General features: G+C 43.9%; 1 long non-coding RNA gene, 2 other non-coding genes and 2 pseudogenes across 3 annotated transcripts; all 5 read left to right on the forward strand.

The window, feature by feature from the left end:
• Positions 1-1,895: 1,895 nt before the first annotated feature.
• LOC132450086 (uncharacterized) lies at positions 1,896-8,269 on the forward strand. Its single transcript, XR_009523787.1, has 5 exons — positions 1,896-2,781; positions 2,869-2,915; positions 3,310-7,381; positions 7,607-7,708; positions 8,044-8,269. It is a non-coding gene; the product is annotated as an uncharacterized LOC132450086 (long non-coding RNA).
• Positions 1,914-2,104, forward strand: LOC132450462 (U2 spliceosomal RNA). Its single transcript, XR_009523847.1, has one exon. It is a non-coding gene; the product is annotated as a U2 spliceosomal RNA (small nuclear RNA).
• A 2,957-nt stretch (positions 8,270-11,226) lies between the features above and the next one.
• On the forward strand, positions 11,227-13,311 carry LOC132450080 (E3 ubiquitin-protein ligase TRIM39-like; annotated as a pseudogene).
• A 5,592-nt stretch (positions 13,312-18,903) lies between these two features.
• LOC132450475 (U2 spliceosomal RNA) lies at positions 18,904-19,075 on the forward strand (annotated as a pseudogene).
• Positions 19,076-21,265: 2,190 nt separating this feature from the next.
• Positions 21,266-21,456, forward strand: LOC132450464 (U2 spliceosomal RNA). The gene has a single exon (XR_009523848.1). It is a non-coding gene; the product is annotated as a U2 spliceosomal RNA (small nuclear RNA).
• The last annotated feature ends 368 nt before the right edge of the window (positions 21,457-21,824 follow it).

A 21,824-nucleotide genomic window follows, 5' to 3' on the forward strand; every position in this document is an offset into this window, starting at 1 on the left:
CTCTCTTGCCTCTGCTCTCCTCTCTAGCTCATCTTGGACTGTGTTCATTATTGTCGTTCATTACGCATTCAGTTTAGATGAATCCAGAATAGTTGTTGTGCAACTGAACTCCCACTGGGTGAGTTCGGCTGTAGTGAATCACTATGGTGACGGTGACGCTCCCGCTCGTGCGGAGTCCTCCTTCCATAACCACGCCCACTGACTGCCTGGACAACGCGAGGAGAGGGAGAGAGACCCCGAAGCTGTTGGCACGAGAGCCGTGGACCTCGATACCTCTGAGCAGCCAGCAGCATGGGAATGAACAACCCCATCACACGTTTGAATATGTGTGTCAACTTCTCCCTGATGGTCTGAATAAGTCGCAAAGTGTGTCTTTAGTCGCCTTTTAAATAAAGTCGCAAAGAGAGTCAATGATACGATTACGTGCACAACTGTTAATGATCTGTAATGTTTGATACTATTATTTTAGTCATTCTGTTTATTGTGCACTTGTACTTTTATTCGTTGTTAAAGCATAATACTAATAAACAACTCAGTCGAACCAAAATAATGTTCTCGTGTATTCAGCCGACTAACTATCCTGCATTCTAGCCTTTAGTTATTGCTGTCCTCAGACTAGCTTGGTCAAAATAGTGTTGCTGTGAATATGTGAATGGCATCTTCACTCTGTTGAACCATATTTTTAAAAGATGCACATGTTCCTGTCTGGCTGTTAGCCCTGTAATAGTCTACAGCTGTGGCTCATAGGTTAATTGAGCCACACCCATTCTGGTGCTCATCAAGAGGGCCAGAGTTCTAGACTGGAGGGAGGCTTGAGTTGTGCAAGTGAATCGACTGTTGTGCTATTGTTTGTTTTAAGTAAGAATATGTTTTTCCACCAACAACATTGTGCATCAAGTTGATTTAAATTGATACCGGTGAGACACGTTATCGAAAGAAGATGTGAGTACATTTCTATGCTTTATTTAGACAATGATATTGAAGCTCATGTAAATACCTTATTGGACTGCATATATGTAGTGCTAACACCAGTCCTCAATAGCTTCGGCTACACGGAGTGGTGAACAGGTTTAGCCTATCTGGGTTAATCTGTCGTCGTGGTTTTACCACTCCGATCATTACCAATGTAATCTGAACTTTAACTGTATGGAGATTCTTCATGAACCTCATCCATAGTGCAACCCGGTTATGAATAAACCACGTTTTGAACCGTTAACACTCCGATTCATGACCTACCCCGAAACAACGATACCATCAAAATTATGTTTCAACAGTGTAGAACCTTATTGATTTCAGATGTTTGTGTTCAGTTCATGCATTTTATTTGCTATTGGTTCATTGTTTGCATGGTTGAGGAAATCTGGAATTAAAACATAGCACATGGCATACCCTGAATTTAGCCTTGGTTCTTTGATGCGCAAATTGTTAAGAAACTACTGGGTGAAGTTGCGCCGACCTATTAGTGACCACTAGAGAGCGGTAGAGTGGCGGTTTCCTCACATTTTTAGTGATCTAGCAATGATGCAAAGGAAGAGTTAATTTCTCATGTATCTAACTTTTACCAAACTAACACCATGTATGATGGCATCAAATCATAGTGATCGTGCTCAGTGGGGATTCATTGTATTATACATAATGGTTCACATTACAATAAACGCGTTTGGCTTCCTCAGACATACTGATTGGCTTAGAGCTGCTGACGTCATCAGTGCCGTTCATGCATTGCCTTGAATCACGGACCCTTATACTCGTTATTTTTTGCGTTGAACGTAGTTTGATAACACGCTATATGTTGTTGACGCATAGTGGTACTTCTGTAGGCTTCTTGTATTGAAAGGAAGTTTTCCCCGTAAAACCGCTGATGAGAGTGACATTTCTGGGAATGGGTGCTCTAGGTAGAACATTTTGTAGGTATCGCTTCTCGGCCTTTTGGCTAAGATCAAGTGTAGTATCTGTTCTTATCAGTTTAATATCTGATACGTCCCCTACCCGGGGACCATATATTAAATTGATTTTTGGAACTGGGAGATGGAAAAGGGGCTTGCTCCGTCCACTCCACGCATCGACCTGGTATTGCAGTACCTCCAGGAACGGTGCACCCCCTCTTACTGTTAATATGAATGAGTGCATTTCGGATCTCGCACCAAGCCGTTAACACGATTGTTAGTCCTCGTTTATTTATTTAATCGTTTTGGACTAACGAATTGTTGTGGTTTGGGACAGTGTTGCCATGTCTTTTTCATTGAAACTGGTTAAACGTTATCGAAAAAAGTTACGAGGCGATATTTAATTGATTCTATGCGTTATTTAGACCATATGATGTTCAAGCTAACATAACATCAGTGCGTCATTCGACCACAGATTTGTAGCGCTAATACCAATCCGGAACCACTTCTAAATGAATCAATTCCACAATGCAAGAAGAACGAACACGCACGCGCACGCACACGCGAGCGCACGCGTGTGTGGTGAATTGAATGAAGACTTTCTTCATTCTGAAGTATGACTCTAAATCAGTCAAATCAGACTCATCCCTTTAAATGAGGGAGGTCATTAAATATCAAACACAGAGCTGAAATAGACTCTTACTGTTAAGAAGGCGACCAGAGGGCGCCGAACCTGCATTGAGTTTTACTAAACTAGCTCACCTGCCGCAGCTCGCGCGCCGAGTGTTTTTCTTAATTGGTAAATTGGTTGCATCTGGTGCGTTTCACTTAAGAGGGAACCGGACAGTAAATTGGTGTTCTCCACTGTTTGGCAGTGTAGCGTCTCCCAAGCGCGGTATGTTGTGTTACCAGAAACCAGAACGTGTGTAGTGTTCTGTTGAGTTCTGTTGTGACGTATTTGTCATTTCTTCCTGTTTCACAGGTTAAAGACTTTTTGAAGTAAAGAGGAGCATCTCATCTGGACCTGATGTGAGTAGAAATGTGTAGCAAAGCACAGCTGCGTTGACTTGTATGTTGAATATAAACACTGACAATGAGTGAAGGAAATCTGGGATTCTGGTGGTTAAACTCATTTGAAATTTAAATAATGATTCTACCTGAAACTAACATTTTGGAGACTATACATTCAAACTTGTCAAAGTAAAAAGTAAATCACTCTTGACCAATGACAGTCAAATAATTAGCTACTTATATTAAAAAGCTGGATTAGTTAATTATCTTAAACATTGTTTAAAAGTTGGATGATTCCGAAAGCCCTGAATTTGTATTGTCATTCATTCATCTGATTTAATGGAGTTGGTAGATGTTGAACTGTGTTCGAAATTTGAGGACAATAATGAGTAAACTGTTCATTCCTTGAAAGGTCTATCATGGATATTTAACTGCAGTTCTGTGAGTATCCCAACTTCACCATGAAGATGAACTGCGAACTGTAAGTCAATAGTTTCTCATTACTCTTGGGCACATTGCTGTATTTTGGCTTCCTGGTGAGTTAACCCGTTAGCTGAAGGTTGATCCGAGTAGTAAGGATGTTTTATTGGTTCATGGGCTACTTAGGCGTTTGGTTTTTGTTGGTTTTAATGGTTTGTTAAAACGGTTAAAGGTTCTAAGTTATTGTTGTAAGCTGGAGTAATGGGTTGGGTTCTGATGTCTTCAGTCTTCTTTCCAGCTACTCTCGTGAGCCCTGCATCATCATCACATGAGTGTTTCTTTACTGATGAGTGTGTGGTCTGAGTGAGCAGAGGTACATACTGGGATACAGAGCTGTCTGAAGTCTACAGGTCTGTAGACACGCCCCCTCAGGGGAAACTGAGTGTTTGAGAAACCGTCATGACGTCGGTTACATGGACTAGAATGTTCTTCAAGATGGAGACAGGGATTCAGAATGAGAAACACCAGGGGGAGATGAGGGGGCTCCTCATCTCAACGACTAAAACACAACTTCAGTCTGACACCGAGAACCATGGAACACATTCAACAGTCCCCTCCAGGCATCGTGACTCCTCAGGAACAGTTTCATTTCCAAGAAGGTCTTATTTGGGGCCATTCCAAGATGGATCCTGCTCCTCAAGAGCCACCCCCCTCCACTGGGTGGTCTTCTGAACAGATGACCTCCTGCCTGTCCTCAGGCTGACTAAAGCTGCACCGTTCTGCATCTGTGAAGGCCCCTCATTCAGGAAACCACTTGACTACAAACACATGACTTCAGAGACGTTGAATCAACCTTGGACACATTTTGGAGACGGCAAGCATGATCCATCACCAATGTGGGACGCCACTGAAGAATGTTGTACATAATTTATGTCTCTGGAGACGATGATGGTTCTGTTCTGGGTGTCCTGGCAGGAGTGCCGGGGTTGGATGATGGAATGTTATTTGGCAGGAGGTTTTTACCCTGCATGAGTGTTGGGCCTTTTATGGCTCAGTGGTGTGTGGGTTTGACATGAGATGGATGACTTTTTAGCATCGCTAGGGTTCTATGTGTGTGTCCCCCCCCTAACTCACACCTTGCAGGGGGTTCTACGTGTGTTTGGTTCCATCTGGCATGGGGTTCTACTTGTGTTTGGTTCCATCTGGCATGGGGTTCTACTTGTGTTTGGTTCTATCTGGCAGGGGTTCTACTTGTGTTTGGTTCCATCTGGCAGGGGTTCTACATGTGTTTGGTTCTATCTGGCATGGGGTTCTACTTGTGTTTGGTTCTATCTGGCATGGGGTTCTACTTGTGTTTGGTTCTATCTGGCATGGGGTTCTACTTGTGTTTGGTTCTATCTGGCATGGGGTTCTACTTATATCTCTTGTATTTCCACAACGAGACAGTGGGGGTTATCTGAGCCATGGTTGAGAAGGAATTGGGGGAAAGGAAATTTGGCTTTGACTCGCTGAAGTACATGAACTGCGACATGCCGCCGGTTGCCGCGAGGCACCGTCGCCCGGCAGCGGGCAGCCGGCAGCAGGCAGCGAGCGGTTCTACGTGCGTGTCCTGGGTTCTACGTGTGTGTCCTGCTTGCTTTGACAGTGATAATGTTCATACGGGGGTCTGTGTGGTTGGCTTGGGGTATTGGAAAGGTCAACTAAATCATACCTGATGGACGGCCACATGTTTACCTGAGGCCTTCAGTAGACATGAAGAGCCCGGAGCGACGCTCCGGAGCGAGATCCAACACACTGGGAAGGAAGGAGAGTATCCAACTCAAGGGTAAAAGGATGCAAGCGGCGTGTTCAGATCATGTACTTCAAACTAGGACTACACCAATCAGGATCAATGGAGGATGGACACCTAAAGGCATTCCAAAAGGAGAGTCTGAAGTTGGAAAGGGACATCAATGGATATTCAAGATGACCTTCAGACCTGGAGTGAGGCGGCTCTTCCTACCTGGCTGGATTGATGGAGAGCCCTGTGGATCTTGTCTTGCGCTCGGTTGCATGTCTTCTCAGGCTGAACTGTATTTGTTTCGTACAGGACTAGCTGAACGATTGGTTCCCTTAAATCAGAACGAATCTGGGAACTCCAACTAGTGCGCTCTTCAAGCTGCTCTTCAGCTGAGGAGGTAAGGAAACCTTCACTGGGGCTTCAAGGTGTATAGAGGAGAACGTTTCAAAGTGTTCCATGGTACTCTGATGAAGACTGTTGTTGTGTTCCACAGGCTGAGAGGAAGAACCCTCACATCTTCCTCTTGGCCTTTCTCCTCTGAGAATCCTGGGGCCATCTTGAAGGATATTCCAGCTCATGTAACTGATGTCACGACAGATTCTCAAACACTTGGTTTCTCCTGAGGGGGCGTGTCTATAGAACTGAAGACTTCAGACGGCACTGTATCCCAGCATGCATCTCTGCTCACTCAGACCACACCCTCATAAGTAGGATGCAACACTCTTGCGATTGAGATGTAGAGTTTTATAAGTAATGAGGGAGTAGACAAAGGTGATTAGAACACCATGTCAAGTCTGTAACTCTTTAAACCATGAAGATGGTTGGATAGTTCAGGAATTGGGCTTCATTTTATTATGGGCAGTCCTTTCACTCAGATGCCCACTTCTCACTGGAGCTGTACATGTGTTGGCTGGCTGGCATGATTTGCTGTTGGTGATGAGGCAGTCAGGGTGAAGTTGCAGGGTTATGGTCAGCTCAATGTTTAGATTTGGTCTGTATGGGTTGTACCCTGAATAATCTAGATAATTGTTCTGTTTATTGTATAATGTAGACACGGTTTTGCATTGGATAATTCCATTGTTTTTAGGCAAGGATTTGAGGTTTAAATTCGTGGACGTGCATGGTAGTTCGGTTCTTCGTACGGTTTTGAGTGGTATAACTTGTACACACTGGGTGCATAATAATGTAAAGGTACACTGAATAGTAGTTATGACCAACGGCATCAAACGGATGGCATCAAGGTAAGTCTGTTGGCTGTGTTTTAATGAAGACCATCGCTGGACTTCAGGATCTTCCTCCGTTCAGCTCAAGGTGAGGCGCTGTTTTTTTTTTTTATTTGGTCGGTTCCGGCTGGAATGTTCGGATTCCAGTCGGACGGTTTGTGCTTCCCGCCGTGGAAGGTTCTGAGTGTGGTCAGTTGATTTAGACTCAATGGTCAGCATAGAACGTTGTAGTCTTGACAACCATAAGAACCCTACGGGCAGTTAGTTGGATGCGAGTCCCCTGAGGGAATCTGGCGGAACGTTCTGGTTTGTGTTTGCGTAACATAGAGCTGTTGCCAACGGAAACTATTTTCGGTGTCCATTGGGAATTGTTGCCCCATATCTTCAACAACTTTAAGTTTGATATTAAATACATACTGAGACGTACGTCGTACATTATGTTGATAATTTCCGATGGTTACGCCGTACTTTTAACCACGTTGACGGGACTCTCGCTGCGTACAGAAGAGCGTTCTACTTGCGGGCCCATTTCTGACCATCAGTGAAGGCTGAAAATCATTTCAAGGTGGAAGACAATTTGGCATTTCTTCAAGGGAACCCAGCACCTGAATAAGGCTGAGTATATTTGATTTCATATCGATACTGCTTAGTGTTCTTTGGTACTTCAGCTTTTGTACGTTCTAAATATCTGGTGGCATTAATTGCCACAGAAGTTAAACCCTACCAAATGGAAAGACGGTAAAAGGACGACTTTGGTGCTGAGTTACCAACTGGATAATATCAAAGCTAAAATAATGGCCGTCTTTCCCACATGTTGCAGTAGAAGAAACTCTAGAACTGTACAAGGTTAAAAAGGTAACATGTAGTGTGTCCCAAGGTGTCTGCCTCCTCACCCAGAGCAAGACCTCCACCTCCTGACCCAGAGCCAGACCTCCACCTCCTGACCCAGAGCCAGACCTCCACCTCCTCAACCAGAGCCAGACCTCCACCTCCTCAACCAGAGCCAGACCTCCTCAACCAGAGCCAGACCTCCACCTCCTGTCAGAAGTCCTCCAGAACAGGTCAGTGCTCTGTGTAAGTAGTCTTCTCGGCTCAGTTTCAATGCATGGGCTGAACCACTTCTTTAAACGTGTGGACTGCTCTGTCTTCATTCTCAATACGGGATGCTCATGTCTTTTCTAGCCTTGAGTTGTACAATAATAGTTAAATTAATTGTGTAACTCGGTTTCGGATGAGTCAAATAAGTTTATTGTTGGGCAAATGCTAATATAAACCTGCTGCTGTAGCTGAAAGGCGAGGCGGAGAGGCTGGTAACCGGAGGCTTGTGGTGCCAGGATGGACCGGAGACTGAGGCTGGAGACCAGGGGCCTGCAGCACCGGACCAGAGGGTAACCGTCACCAAGCTCATCTGCAACACTAAATTCCTCTGTAGTTTAGGTCTGGTTTTGATCCTCTTATGACTTTAAATCTGTGCCAATCTGTGATTTGAGTTAATTCACCTGGGGGTTATATGGGAGTTATATGAGCCATTATTCTTACTAGTGCTGCTACGACCGTAGTGGATGAATTGCTGAACGAGTCGATCTGTAGACGTTGTCTAATTCAAGTGTTTAAATATGTTTAAATTCGTCTTCCATTTTACAAGTGAACCTCAGATGCAGGAGGTGGGGTGTGGTGCGTCCCCAGGTGATTTACTGCTGAGACCAACTGTGTTTGTAACCAGACCGGGAATCCATGGCTGAAGGAGCTGATGGAGGATCCGTGCTGAAGGCCCTGCCTGGTGGAGGAGCTGATGGAGGCCCTGCCTGCTGGAGGAGCTGATGGAGACCCTGCCTGGGGGAGGAGCTGATGGAGGAGCCGTGCTGAAGGCCCTGCCTGGTGGAGGAGCTGATGGAGACCCTGCCTGGTGGAGGAGCTGATGGAGGCCCTGCCTGGTGGAGGAGCTGCCTGTTTGGTCGGGGGCAGACACACCTGAGCTGAACCCCATGTGATCCTGACACCCTGCTGGTCCCGTCTCCTCAGTTCATCTGAGCCTCGTCCTCCAGAAGACCTGCTGAGCTCAGCGGTCTGAGGCTGATGGATCAATGACCTCCAGTGGGAGTGATCTTCTTGACCCCACATGTACCCGTGTGCTTCCGCACGCCTTTCCCTCACGTCTGTCACTAACCTCACTATTTCCCTAACCTCACTACTTCACTACTCACTACTCCTTCCCCTTCTTCTTCCTTCTCCGTGGTTCAAACCTTTACTCTGAAGGAGTGTCTTCTTGAACCTTTACACTGAAGGAGCGTCTTCCTGCCCTCAGAGGGTTCAGCATTAGGGTTGAGAGTCAGGGTTTAGAGTCAGGGACAGAGCTGGTCAGGGAGGACTGGTTTTAAACAAACTTCTTCACTTGCTTTCTGAATGGCGACATTTTGAAATGTTTCATTTGGGAAAATGTTTTCCTCTGCTTTCCTTTAGAAAAACATGTATAAAACTTATGTCAAGTGTTTTTGATAATATATTAAAATCCTACATTGACTTCTGCATGTTTGGTGCGGTTCATTTAATTGTCATTTAACTTGGTTAATGTCAAGCTAAACTCCTGCAATACATTGAATTTACATGATGAATGTTATTCAGCATTGTTCACATAATCCATTTTGTAAAAATATAAAACATCGAATGTACATACTGCCATAGGCGTCGATTGTCCCCCCCACTATTTGAAATACGAATTTTGTCCCCACCACTTTTAAAAATGTGCAAACCAATTGCGACTGAAAAAATCCCCACACACTCAACCGAAATCGTCAAGTCTAAAATCATGCGATAGGCGCGCACGAAGACGTCATTTATTAGATAGGCCTACCTAATAAACCGTTGGAACACACAAGACTGGGACCCATAGCAACGCCGGTAAACAAACCCCGACTCCCGAGAAGTCCAATCCCTATGAGCTCCCCGCGCTACGGCTATCCGGAGGCGCACAGAGCTTTTGGCCGCGATATTATAGATAAAATTATAATATATATATATATAGAGCTCCGAGAGTCGCAAACGGCAACAATCACTTTCTCCTCCATGCTGCAGTTCACCCCGGACTGCACTGCACTGATTTTGACGGTCGAACGCTGATTGGCTGTTACGTTACACATGTCACTCAGTGGCCACGCTGTTGAACGCTGATTGGCTGTCATCACGCGAAATTCGTGTCAAAGTTGAAATATTTAAACTCGAGCGAATTTGTCGCGCCACAAATCCTCGTGAACGCGCTCACCTGTGCACGGCGAAAGTGTGGCGCGACAAATCAAAAAAAATTGCCCGATATGCGTCTATACGTTCACTTTGTATGGGATCTTGTTGCCCCGTTGCGTTTGGTGTGAACGCACTGGAGAAGTTTCAAGACAGACAGCCAAAATTGACATTTTTATTCAGAAAATAGCCGGTCCTTTTGCTTCCTATAAAAAGCATGTTTGTGACACTGGATAACGATATGGATACATCATCTAGCCTGCATGTGGAGGGCCACATAAGGTAAGAAATTGGTTTACGTAAACTTTGCTGCTGGTTCTGTTTGCTTGTGATGACCTGGCCAAAGGTTACCCACGGTCCTAAGCAATTGTGATCTGATTCTGGTTGGTGCTCCAGCTAGTATGCATTGTATATATAGATTGCAGCTAGTAGCAGCTACACACGGTGCGATTGCTATGCCAATGTGGTTATAGTTGTTTTGTCTTGTCTGATTGAGATATGTGATGACTTGGAGCCTGGTAGGCCTATCCTGACATAAATCTGTTCTCGCATAACCTGTGCGATTATCCTAAACTGTAGGGGATTTTATTTGCGGGCAATTTGCTTATGATGTTGTAACGATTGGTCCTTCGCAAGTGTTTACTGGTGGTCAGGATTTGGCGGATGCAATTCTCCTCTGGGCGCTTGCTTTTTTCTTCTTTTTTTAATGCAGCATAACGAATGCTACCAGCAGCCCTTGCTCGTCTTCAAAAGGCTGATGCTCAGTACCTCGTTTCATTTCGTACCCCCTTTACTGTCTGGCATTGTTTGTCTGGTAAACTTTGTTGATGTCAAGATAAGTGTTAAATTGCCAACACTGTTCTTTGTCCTGTGTGTATTAGTATTACATATCCCGAGCCGATACCCTGGGGTTTCCAACGCCGTTTTGCAAAACAAGCCAAAACACAAACTGCGGTTTTCAACTTTTATTGTTCGAATAGGATTTTCAACACCTGACAATACACTGTAGAGCATATTGTAATGCAGCGTTGAATAGATGAATAGCTTACATAAAGGTACCCAGCACTTTTCAAACCACACTCAAGCTAATGGTTATTGTCCCCACCACTTCTAAAAAAAAACTGACGCCCTTGCCCGCAATACCGTTATAAACAATAGTCTATCAACATATGAATTTTGAATTTTCTAGGTAAACCTATTTTTAATTCAGCCGAATTAACTTTCGCATGGAGGCAACAAAACAAGTGCTTGTTGTCTCTGACTGAAGGTGAACTCGTCGGTTCGTCTGCCCTACCCCGAGTCACATGACTCTGCGGTTTTATGAGGTTAAAGTCTGTGAGACAAGCCTTTTTTAACTGCCAGTGTTAACTCAAAGTTAAATAGCAACCATAATAGCACATGTTATCTGGGCACACATTGCTCTTAATCACAGAATGCACAAATCACCACGAAATAATGAAAATTTCTTGCTTTCCCGCGGGGCTCACTGTTTCCTGTCTCTTAAAGGTTGAACATATTTTAATGCTGCAAGGAAGAGAACACACAGCGAATATGAGGTAGCCTAGACAGTTCATGAATGTGCCCACGTTCAGGTTGAAACGTCAGGGAACTGTGTGTCCGTGGGGGCGGAGCCAGGTGTCAGGGGAGGAGCCAGGTGTTAGGGGCGGAGCCAAATGTAAGGGGATTAGAGGAGAGAATGTCTTGCTCACGAAACAAAACTTAACATTCATAGAAACCAAAACCAACCGACGTGGAAGCAGTTCTCACTTACAGGAGTAAAATAAAACGCAGTTTGGAACAAATTGTCTGACAGACAGAAAACACAACAAGGTGAGTAAAGCAGCACAAGATATGGAATTGATGGAATTAGAAATATAAAGTTGCTCAATACATAAACCTTATCGTCTGTGTCTAGGAATGGCCTCTGCTAACACTTCGTGGTCTGAGGAGGACTTTTCATGTTCCATCTGTCTGGATGTGTTCAGCAGCCCGGTTACCACACCGTGTGGACACAACTTCTGCAGAACCTGTATTACAAAGTTCTGGGATGAACAAGTCAAGTACAAATGTCCTGTTTGCAACAAGATTTTCGACACAAAACCTGATCCACAGGTCAATACCCTCTTATCAGAGCTGGCTGCTCAGTTTAGGACAACCGTACGAGTTAAAGAGCAGCCTTGTGTTGAACCAGCAGAAGTTCCCTGTGACTTCTGTACTGGGACCCAGCAGAAGGCTGTGAAGTCCTGCTTAGAGTGTTTCATGTCTTTCTGCCAAACCCACCTGGAGCCACATCAGAGAGTCACAGTCCTGAAGGGACATCGGCTGGTCGAGCCTATGGACCGTCTGGAAGACAGGATGTGTAAGAAACACAACCGACTTCTGGAGCTCTTCTGCCCGACTGAACAGGTGTGTGTGTGTCAGTTCTGCACAGAGACAGACCACAAGTCCCATCCTGTTGTACCTCTGAAGGAGGAATATGAAGTGAAGACGGCCCAGCTGGGGAAGATAGAGGCTGAAGTTCCGCAGATGATCCAGGAGAGGAAACAAAAGATTAAGGAGGTCAAAGACAGAGTAGATCTGAGTAACAAAGTTGCAGACAGAGAGATAGCCATTGGTGGGCAGGTCTTCACTGCTCTGATAGGCTGTGTTGGAAAGTGCCGCGATGAATTCAACCAAACGGTTCAAGAGGAACTGAAATCCACAGAGAAGCAAGCTGAAGACCTCATCAAAGAGCTGGAGCAGGAAATAGAAGATCTGACCAATAGATGCTCAGAGGTGAAGCAGCTCTCACACACTAAAGACCACCTCCACTTCCTCCAGACCTTCAGTTCCCTGAAGGATCCTCCACCCACCAGGGACTGGACCACGGTGGAGGTCCGTCCTCCGTCATACATAGGGACCTTGAGGAGATCCCTGGATCAGCTGGAGGAGACACTGAACATGGAGATGTAGAAGCTGCCTGATGATGCTGAACTGAAGAGGGTCCAGCAGTATGAAGTAGATGTGACTCTGGATCCTGATACAGCTCATCCCCAGCTCATCCTGTCTGAGGATGGGAAACAAGTACATTGTGGAGGTGTGGGGAAGGTACTCCCAGACAACCCTAAGAGATTTACAAATTATATATTTGTTCTCACGAGCCAGAGCTTCTCCTCAGGGAGATTTTACTTTGAGGTACAGGTTAAAGACAAGACTAATTGGCGGTTAGGAGTGGTCAGAGAGTCCATCGACAGAAAAGGTAGGAGCACGTGGACCCCTGAGACGGGTTACTGGAATCTTCTCTACAACAAGGATGTATTGGTATTTAATGATAACCCTCCTGTCTGTCTCCCTCTGAGAGCTGAGCTCCAGAAGGTGGGGGTGTTTGTTGATTATGATGAGGGTGTGGTCTCCTTCTATGATGTGGAAGCCAGGGTTCATATCTACTCTGCTACTGGCTGCACCTTCAGTGAGCCTCTCTATCCATTCCTCTGCCCAGGCCGCCGTGATTATGGAGGTAACAACTCTGCCCCCCTGATCATCTCACCTGTCAATCAAACAGACTAGGACCTTTGTTTGATAATAAAACAAAGAAACAACCAAAACAACTAATGTTGTTTACTGAATTAGAATCTCTACTATGTGAGATCTGAGAGAACTGCTTTAATGTCGTACTGATGATATTTAACGAGGAGATGTTCTTTAAGAACATAATCGCAGTTGTTGAATCAACCCATTATGAATGGTTAAATTACACAATATATTTTGTCTGTTTTGTTTCCAGGGGCCGTATTCACAAAGCATTTTATCTTACCGCTAGGAGTGCTCCTAACTCGCGCTAAAACATTTTACGTAGGAGTTTTTTCTTAAAAGTTATTCACAAAGCCGCTGAGACCTACTCTTACTAAGGATAAATCACAAAGAGTGAACTAAGAGTGACGCGCCGTTGCTATGGATTACGTCAATTCTCGTGCACGAGTTTAGAAGCAGTCAGTTCGGTGATTGGTTGTTCAGACAAGCCCACTGAATCACCGAAAGACAAGGAAATAGCCTAGGCTAGAAATGAATTCCTATTAAGTAGTTATAGTGCAGTTAGCAGAATACACGCATGATGACAATTTTGTGCAGACCACGATAATGACGTTGTAGCCTGCACGTTCAAGAGAGAGAGAAAGCAAACAATAAAAATACGTAAAAAATTTAAAAGAAAATAAATGTTATGAACTACACAAGTGTTGACTGATTTGTGCCAAGGTGTTTACCTAAAATGTGTTTTCAAAGTGATCCCTAAATGCCGGCCAAATTCATTGTCATGTTGATCGCCATCATCATCATCATCGTCTGGCTGTGGAATGTTCCTCCGCTTGCAGAGGTTGTGTAGAATAGCACATACAGTAATGACTGTGCTTGCCCTCTCTGGGGTGAGGCGTATTTCGCCGTGGAGGACATGAACCGACGTTTCATCTGCCCAATTCCTCTCTCCACAACATTTCGTGTATGTTTGTGTGCTCTAGCATATATGGAAGAAATCGGTAAACAATAATAAATATGGATTCAACAAATAAAAGGCGTCAAAGAGCCAATACGATGTGTTTTACACGTAGGACTAAGCGTAATATGCGTAATCACTTACATGTTATACTTTAACTGTGGATTGAGGTAGGGTGTCTAGAGCCACGTCTTGCACTGTCTCCCAGCAAGTGACACCCAACTGGTACATCTCAAAAAGCTGCCTCAGACCGCTCTCCATTAAAATGCGCGAATCATGGATCCAGGCCACTTTGCAACAACATCCAGTAGGCTATGTTAAAATTTGCATCAAAAACAACCTGCGTGTTGATGGAATGCACTTTCTTCCTATTGACAAACACGTCCTCGTCTTTTGATGGCGCAATTATTTTTATGTGCGTCCCGTCAATAGCACCGACCACACCGGGCATACCTGCAATTGCCATGAAGTTGGCTTTGATCCTGTGTTATTGTTGAATGTCCAAAGGAAAGTTTATGGCACGGCTGACTGATGGTTGCGATATTTTTAAATCGTCGGCATTGCAAAGTTGCATTGCACCTGTTGCTAAATAACGTAGTATGGCCAAACATTTTATTTCGGGACTAATCTGATTATTCCTGTTAGTCGGGGATGTTATTGCATTGCGATTAACTCCACAATAAGTTTAATACCCTAACATTTCGTCTCGCAGGCATTTACGATTCTTTATGAATAGGTCTTACTGAGTTAGGAGTCCTCTTGAGGACTTTTAAGCTCTCCTAGACTTAGGTGCTACTTTTAGGCCTAAAATACTTTGTGAATTGCTCTTAGTGAAAAAAGTTAGGAGTCCTAAATTTAAGAGTGACACGCCCATTATTTTTAGGAGTTACTCCTAAATTCGCCAGTTAGGACCTACTTTTAGCCCTAAAATCCTGTGTGAATACGGCCCCAGATCTTTATACACATTTAACGCTATAAAGTTGTTAACAGTTGCAGTTATATAGAACATAAGAGGACTAACATGTTCAGAGGAATAATTTGTACAAAATAATAATTGTAGTTTTTTAACATTATTATCTGCTTTAACTTCTGAATAGTGAATGACAAAAAAACGCAATGTCCTTACACGTTCATTGTTTTCTTTTTTAATGTGTAGGCCTAAATTCGTTATCTAAAATAGATATATTCCAGTCTAATAGTGTTCAGTAGAATCACTGTCTCAGGGTAATACAAAAAATAAATGTGTTTGTTGCCTAGAACCTTCATTTTGATAATTTCGAGATTGATGGAACGTTTTATATCAAGAATTGTAAAAGTTGGTAGTTGATGAACCAGTAAAACTTAATCTCCACCATACAACCCTTCATGTATTCAACACTTAAAGAAGGTCACAGTGACCATGTAAAGATTCTCCCCATGTGTGTGAGTACCGTGACTTTTTCTTGTCTGCTCTCCTCTCTTCTCTTCTCGTCACCATCCTCTCCTCTCCTCTCTTCCTCCTCTCTCTTCTCCTCCTCTCTCTTATCTCTGCTCTCCCCTCTAGCTCATCTAGGATTGTCTTCATTATTGTCTTTCATTACGCATTAAGTGTGTTCACATGTCAAAAGTCACCCCGTTTAGATGAATCTAGAATAGATGTTGTACAACTGAACTCCCACTGGGTGAGTTCGGCTGTAGTGAATCACTATGGTGACGGTGACGCTCCCGCTCGTGCGGAGTCCTCCTCCCATAACCACGCCCACTGACTGCCAGGACGGCGCGAGGAGAGGGAGAGAGACCCCGAAGCTGTAGGCACGAGAGCCGTGGACCGCGATACCTCTGAGCAGCCAGCAGCATGGGAATGAACAACCCCATCACGCGTTTGAATATGTGTGTATCAACTTCTCCCTGATGGTCTGAATAAGTCGCAAAGTGTGTCGTTAGTCGCCTTTTAGAAATAAAGTCGCAAAGAGAGTCAATGATACGTGCACAACTGTTAATGATCTGTAATGTTTGATACTATTATCTTAGTCATTCTGTTTATTGTGTAGGCCTACTTGTACTTTTATTCGTTGTTAAAGCATAATGGTAATAAACAACTCAGTCAAACCAACTGAATGTTCTCGTGTATTCTAGCCTTTAGTAAACCTGCTGTCTTCAGACTAGATTGTTCAAAATAGTGTTGCTGTGAAGATGTGAATGGCATCTTCACTGTGTTAAACCATATTTTAAAAGATGCACATGTTCCTGTCTGGCTGTTAGCCCTGTAATAGTCTACAGCTGTGGCTCATAGGTTAATTGAGCCACACCCATTCTGGTGCTCCTTAAGAGGGCCAGAGTTCTGGACTGGAGGGAGGCTTGAGTTGTGCAAGTGAATCGAATGTTGTGCTATTGTTTGTTTTAAGTAAGAATATGTTTTTCACCAACAACATTGTGCATCAAGGAAACTCTTTTTCACATTTGCCATTTTAAATTGATACCGGTGAGAAACGTTATCGAAAGAAGATGTGAGTAAATTAATTTCCATGCTTTATTTAGACAATATTATATTCAAGCTCATGTAAATACCTTATTGGACTACATATTTGTAGTGCTAACACCAGTCCTCAATAGCTTCTTCTACACGGAGTGGTGAACAGGTTTATCTGGGTTAGAGTCTGTCGTCGTGGTTTTACCACTCCGCCCATTACCAATGTAATCTGAACTTTTCTCTATGGAGATTCTTCATGAACCTCATCCAGAGTGCAACCCGGTTTACCCTGTCTCTGAATAAATCACGTTTTGAACCGTTAACACTCCGATTCATACCTACCCCGAAACAATACCACATGATATCAAAATTATGTTTCAACCGTGTAGAACCTTATTGATTTCAGATGTTTGTGTTCAGTTCATGCATTTTATTTGCTATTTGTTCATTGTTTGCATGGTTGAGGAAATCTGGAATTAAAACAGTGGCATACCCTGAATTTAGCCTTGGTTCTTTGATGCGCAAATTGTAAAGAAACTACTGAGTGAAGTTGCGCCGACCTATTAGTGACCACTAGAGAGCGGTAGAGTGGCGGTTTCCTCTCATTTTTAGTGATCTAGTAATGATGCAAAGAAAGAGTTAATTGTGTATCTAACTTATACCAAACTAACACCATGTATGATGGCATCAAATCATAGTGATCGTGCTCAGTGGGGATTCAATGTATTATGCATAATAGTTCACAATAAACGTGTTTGGCTTCCTCAGACATACTGATTGGCTTAGAGCTGCTGACGTCATCAGTGCCGTTCATGCATTGCCTTGAATCACGGATCCTTAAGGTACGGCCACACCAAACGCGTTACCTGCGTACCACGCGTATAAAATCGGCAATTTTTCCATAGGGAAGCATTGGTTTACGCACGTATGAGGTGCGTACACGCGTATCATGCGTACCAAGCAACATTTTACTCGCTGTAGGGGCGTATGAGGCGCGCACATATACGCGCGCACATATACGCGCGCACATATACGCGCGTACATGTACGCGAGGAGTTCAAAAAATTTAACTTTTTACGCTCATACGCGCCGCAATAGCCAATCAGCGTTGAGCTTGACCCGACGTCACTGGCAGAGAGTAGTGAGCTTGGACAGAAGCATACGGCCGACATCTTTCTTTATTCTGTGTGGAAATAGTAACATAGTTACGCCATTAAATGCTTTTATGGAAACATTTTTAGCGAGAAATGTGCATTTTACTTTCATAATGTTCGCTCGGTGAATGTGAAGGATGTTTGGTTTGATAGTTATGACGAAGAGGGAACGCTCCGTTCACTTGCATGGACAGAGTCTCTGGTTACTAAGCAACCTCAACGTCTTGGCGGACTATATATCTGCTGATCAACACTACGAATGCTGGAAACACACCAGACACACCATGTGAAGTTATTTAACCCGATTATTGTTATTTATATCCGAGATTATTTAATCTAACCCGATCTAAACTCTATCACCCAAACACGGCGACGTTTGGGTTTCCTACCTCGGACTCCAGAGCAGCCATGTCCATGGCAGCCACGGCCGGCAACTTTCTTTATTCTGAGTGGAAATAGTAACATAGTTACGCCATTAAATGCGTTTATGGAAACATTTCTAGCGAGAAATGTGCATTTTACTCTCATAATGTTCGCTCGGTGAATGTGAAGGATGTTTGGTTTGATAGTTATGACGAAGAGTGAACGCTCCGTTCACTTGCATGGACAGAGTCTCTGATTGCTAAGCAACCTCAACGTCTTGGCGGACTATTTCTCTGCTGATCAACACTACGAATGCTGGAAACACACCAGACACACCATGTGAAGTTATTTAACCCGATTATTGTTATTTATATCCGAGATTATTTAATCTAACCCGATCCAAGCTCTATCATCCATCCAAACACGGCGGCGTTTGGGTTTCCTTCCTCAGACTCCTTAATCCAGCGCAGCCACAGGCTGGGGGGGGGGGGGGGGGGGGGGGGGAGTTTTGGGCGGTCTCATCTACGCGCGTATGCGTACGCGCGTATCTGACCATTTTTGACACAAAATGGTCAAGCAACATTTTCGCTGCGTTACGCACGTACATGGTACGCGAGGTACGCGCTTGGTGTGTTCGCACCTTTATACTCGTTATTTTTTGCGTTGAACGTAGTTTGATAACACGCTATATGTTGTTGACGCATAGCGGTACTTCTGTAGGCTTCTTGTATTTGAAGGAAGTTTTCCCCGTAAAACCTCTAATGAGAGTGACACTTCTTTTGTACCTTTTTTTATTCACAATGATGATGGTTTTATGCTTGTTTAATTAAAATGTTTTTTAAATTGTGTATGCTTTTAAAACACTGACCTGTAAATTGTGATATGAAAGTTAAATGAAGGAACTGGTGTCAATAAATATTTTTAAACGAAAAAAAAATCTGTTATCAGTTTAATATCTGATGCGTCCCCTACCCGGGGACCATATATTAAATAGATTTTTGGAACTGGGAGATGGAAAAGGGGCTTGATCCGTCCACTCCACGCATCGACCTGGTATTGCAGTACCTCCAGGAACGGTGCACCCCCTTTACCTGTAAAATGAATCTTTATTTCTGATTTAGGTTTTGAGCACTGCAGAGTAAGTGAAGTCTGATTTTGCGTAGAAAAGTATGAATATACTGGACATTGTATATTTCTGTTAGAGGAGCAATTTAATTCCTAAGTTTGTTTGCGTCCAACTTATCTGCGACCTCAAGGTCTCAGAACCCCTCATCTAAAGGAAATCGCCTTTTAGGGCGCACTCACACTAGGCCATCTGTACCTTGCCCAAGTCTGTTTCACACATGTACCGTGCTCAAGTACGAATGGCGTCCGAGGATTCAGGAAGACACCATTAGTAGAACAACACAGAGAACACAGTTGACAGTAGCCGCGTTTACAGGGACACATCTGTTCCGCATAGATTTCTATGCGGAACAGAAAATGATCATGTATACGCCTCATTCGGAATACAATTATCTGTTCGGCATAGATTCTATGCCGAATAGAAGAGGTGGTGTAGTCCGTTTTAATCGCCATGTATACACTTATTCCGAATAGATTGGGGTTTAACTTAGAGCAGCCGCAGTAGTTCGCCATTGGTCCACTGAGCTCCGTCGGTACTTTTAAGCACACCAAACTTCACCGCTGTCAAGGAAAGTGGATTTATTGCCTAATAAAGGCCTATAATATTTCTGTTTATGGCATAGATTTCTCCTCAGATGAGGCCAATAAAGCAATGATAAAAAAAAAAAAAAAAACGCCCGACCCGGCCCGAGGATAGTGGTGGGAAATATCGGCCGGACCCGGCCTGCGGGTCCGGGTCAGGTCGGGCTCGGGCAGAGAATCTAAACTCTAGTGCATGACATCCTCCGTATAGGCGCTCACAGCTGGGTGAGTTTCACCACCTCCTCATCGTTTCAGCACCCCCTGAAACGATGACTTGGTCGTCCATGTTATTTCTGCTTCTGTGCGTCCTCCGCCTCTCTGCCAGTGACATCGGGTGACGTCAAGCTCAACGCTGATTGGCTGAGCGCCACGCGTAGGCGCGTCCAAAGTTACATTTTTTTAACTCTGCGCGTTAGTGCGTTGGGCGCGTTGGTGCGTTGGACGCGTTATTTAGGTGCGTAAAACAGGTCTAAAGAAAGGCCGCCTTAATGCACGGGCTTGCCTGGGCTGAAACCCCAGGGCCTACGACGATCAGGGGGCCTATCATGAGCTGCAGTAAAAAAAAAAAAATAGCTATATATTTTTTGTTTGGGGCTTACAAAGATCAGAGGCCTATCATGAGCCAAGGAAAAAGAGGGCCACTAGTGGTAGCTGGGCCTGTTGGCCACTGACACCGCAGCCACAGTCGTCTCTCCCCCCCCCCCCCCCCCCCCCCAGGATTATTCTAAGATGCGTTACACGCGCCTACGCGTGTAACGCATTTACGCGCCTAACCCAATGGTTCCCTATGCAAAAAAAACGATTTTCAACGCCTCTAACGCACGTAACGCGTTCAGTGTGGCCGTACCTTTAGGTTTCTAAAGGGCTAGTTTAGGTATTAGATAAGAGATGGTTAAATTGAAGTATTAGATAAGAGATGGTTAAGTTTAGTTAAAATATTTGGTAAACATACGTTTTTGTTCATCACTCTTTCATGAATGAATCTCATGAGTAACTCAAGAATAATTCGCCATTTAGGGACAAAATACCTTGCGCCCTGAGAGCAGGGACACGAAAAGCTATGGTCCTATTGCTGCGGTCCTGAAACTGCAGCCTGCGGTGTTGTAGGAACACACTATTGTAGGAAACCCCCGATGGTGCAGTTACCTTGAATATCCACAAGAAGGCAAGACCGACTGCAGAACTCGCAATGTTAGTTTTTAATAATCTATCGGCTGTTCTCTTTAAACATTTACATTATGTAAGAGTTTGCGTATGAATCTAATTCCAAAGTACCCACATTTCTAGTTTAATTACCATGAATACTACTTTATGTTTGATACGTTAACTCTCGATTCCAATTGGGGGTAAGGCGTACCATGTGACCAGAAGTAACTGTTTCATTATTTCGTGGCCGGTTACCTTGTTTTTTTCTTTGAAAACAACTGTAATTTCACGTGCCAAATCAACGAACATGCGGTTTCTTGAAATGTGTTATTATTGATTCAATAAAAAAAAAATAAACATCTGAAACCCTCATTGAGAAAGACGGGTAGGAGAATCACTATCAAACATCGAGCGTTTCGTTGGTATCGCTTCTCGGCCTTTTGGCTAAGATCAAGTGTAGTATCTGTTCTTATCAGTTTAATATCTGATACGTCCCCTACCCGGGGACCATATATTAAATTGATTTTTGGAACTGGGAGATGGAAAAGGGGCTTGCTCCGTCCACTCCACGCATCGACCTGGTATTGCAGTACCTCCAGGAACGGTGCACCCCCTGTGCCTGTACAAAACAACATTTATCGATTTGAAACGATTTTATCTCGGGTTTCCGGCAGGAATACCGTTCTTAGTTGAATCATACCATAGTTATACATCTTATTCGTGTCACTCTATATTTTCACTCAGAAGAATGGGACTGCTTTAGTGCTGTCTGAAATAAGCATTTATAAATGCTGATTCCCTAAATGGTCTAATTTTCTTCCCTGTGATGGAATGTTTCCTACGTTGATTTAGGAACATTCTGTAATACCAAAATGACTAAACGACACCCTAAACTAAGATAACAGGACTTATAAAATGTATGTCCACACAGACTAGAATTAGATTTCAGAAAGGAAAACCAATTTTTCTTTATTCCAAACAAC

The sequence above is a fragment of the Gadus macrocephalus genome, chromosome 21 (genome assembly GCF_031168955.1).
Source record: "Gadus macrocephalus chromosome 21, ASM3116895v1".
Classification (NCBI taxonomy): domain Eukaryota; kingdom Metazoa; phylum Chordata; class Actinopteri; order Gadiformes; family Gadidae; genus Gadus; species Gadus macrocephalus.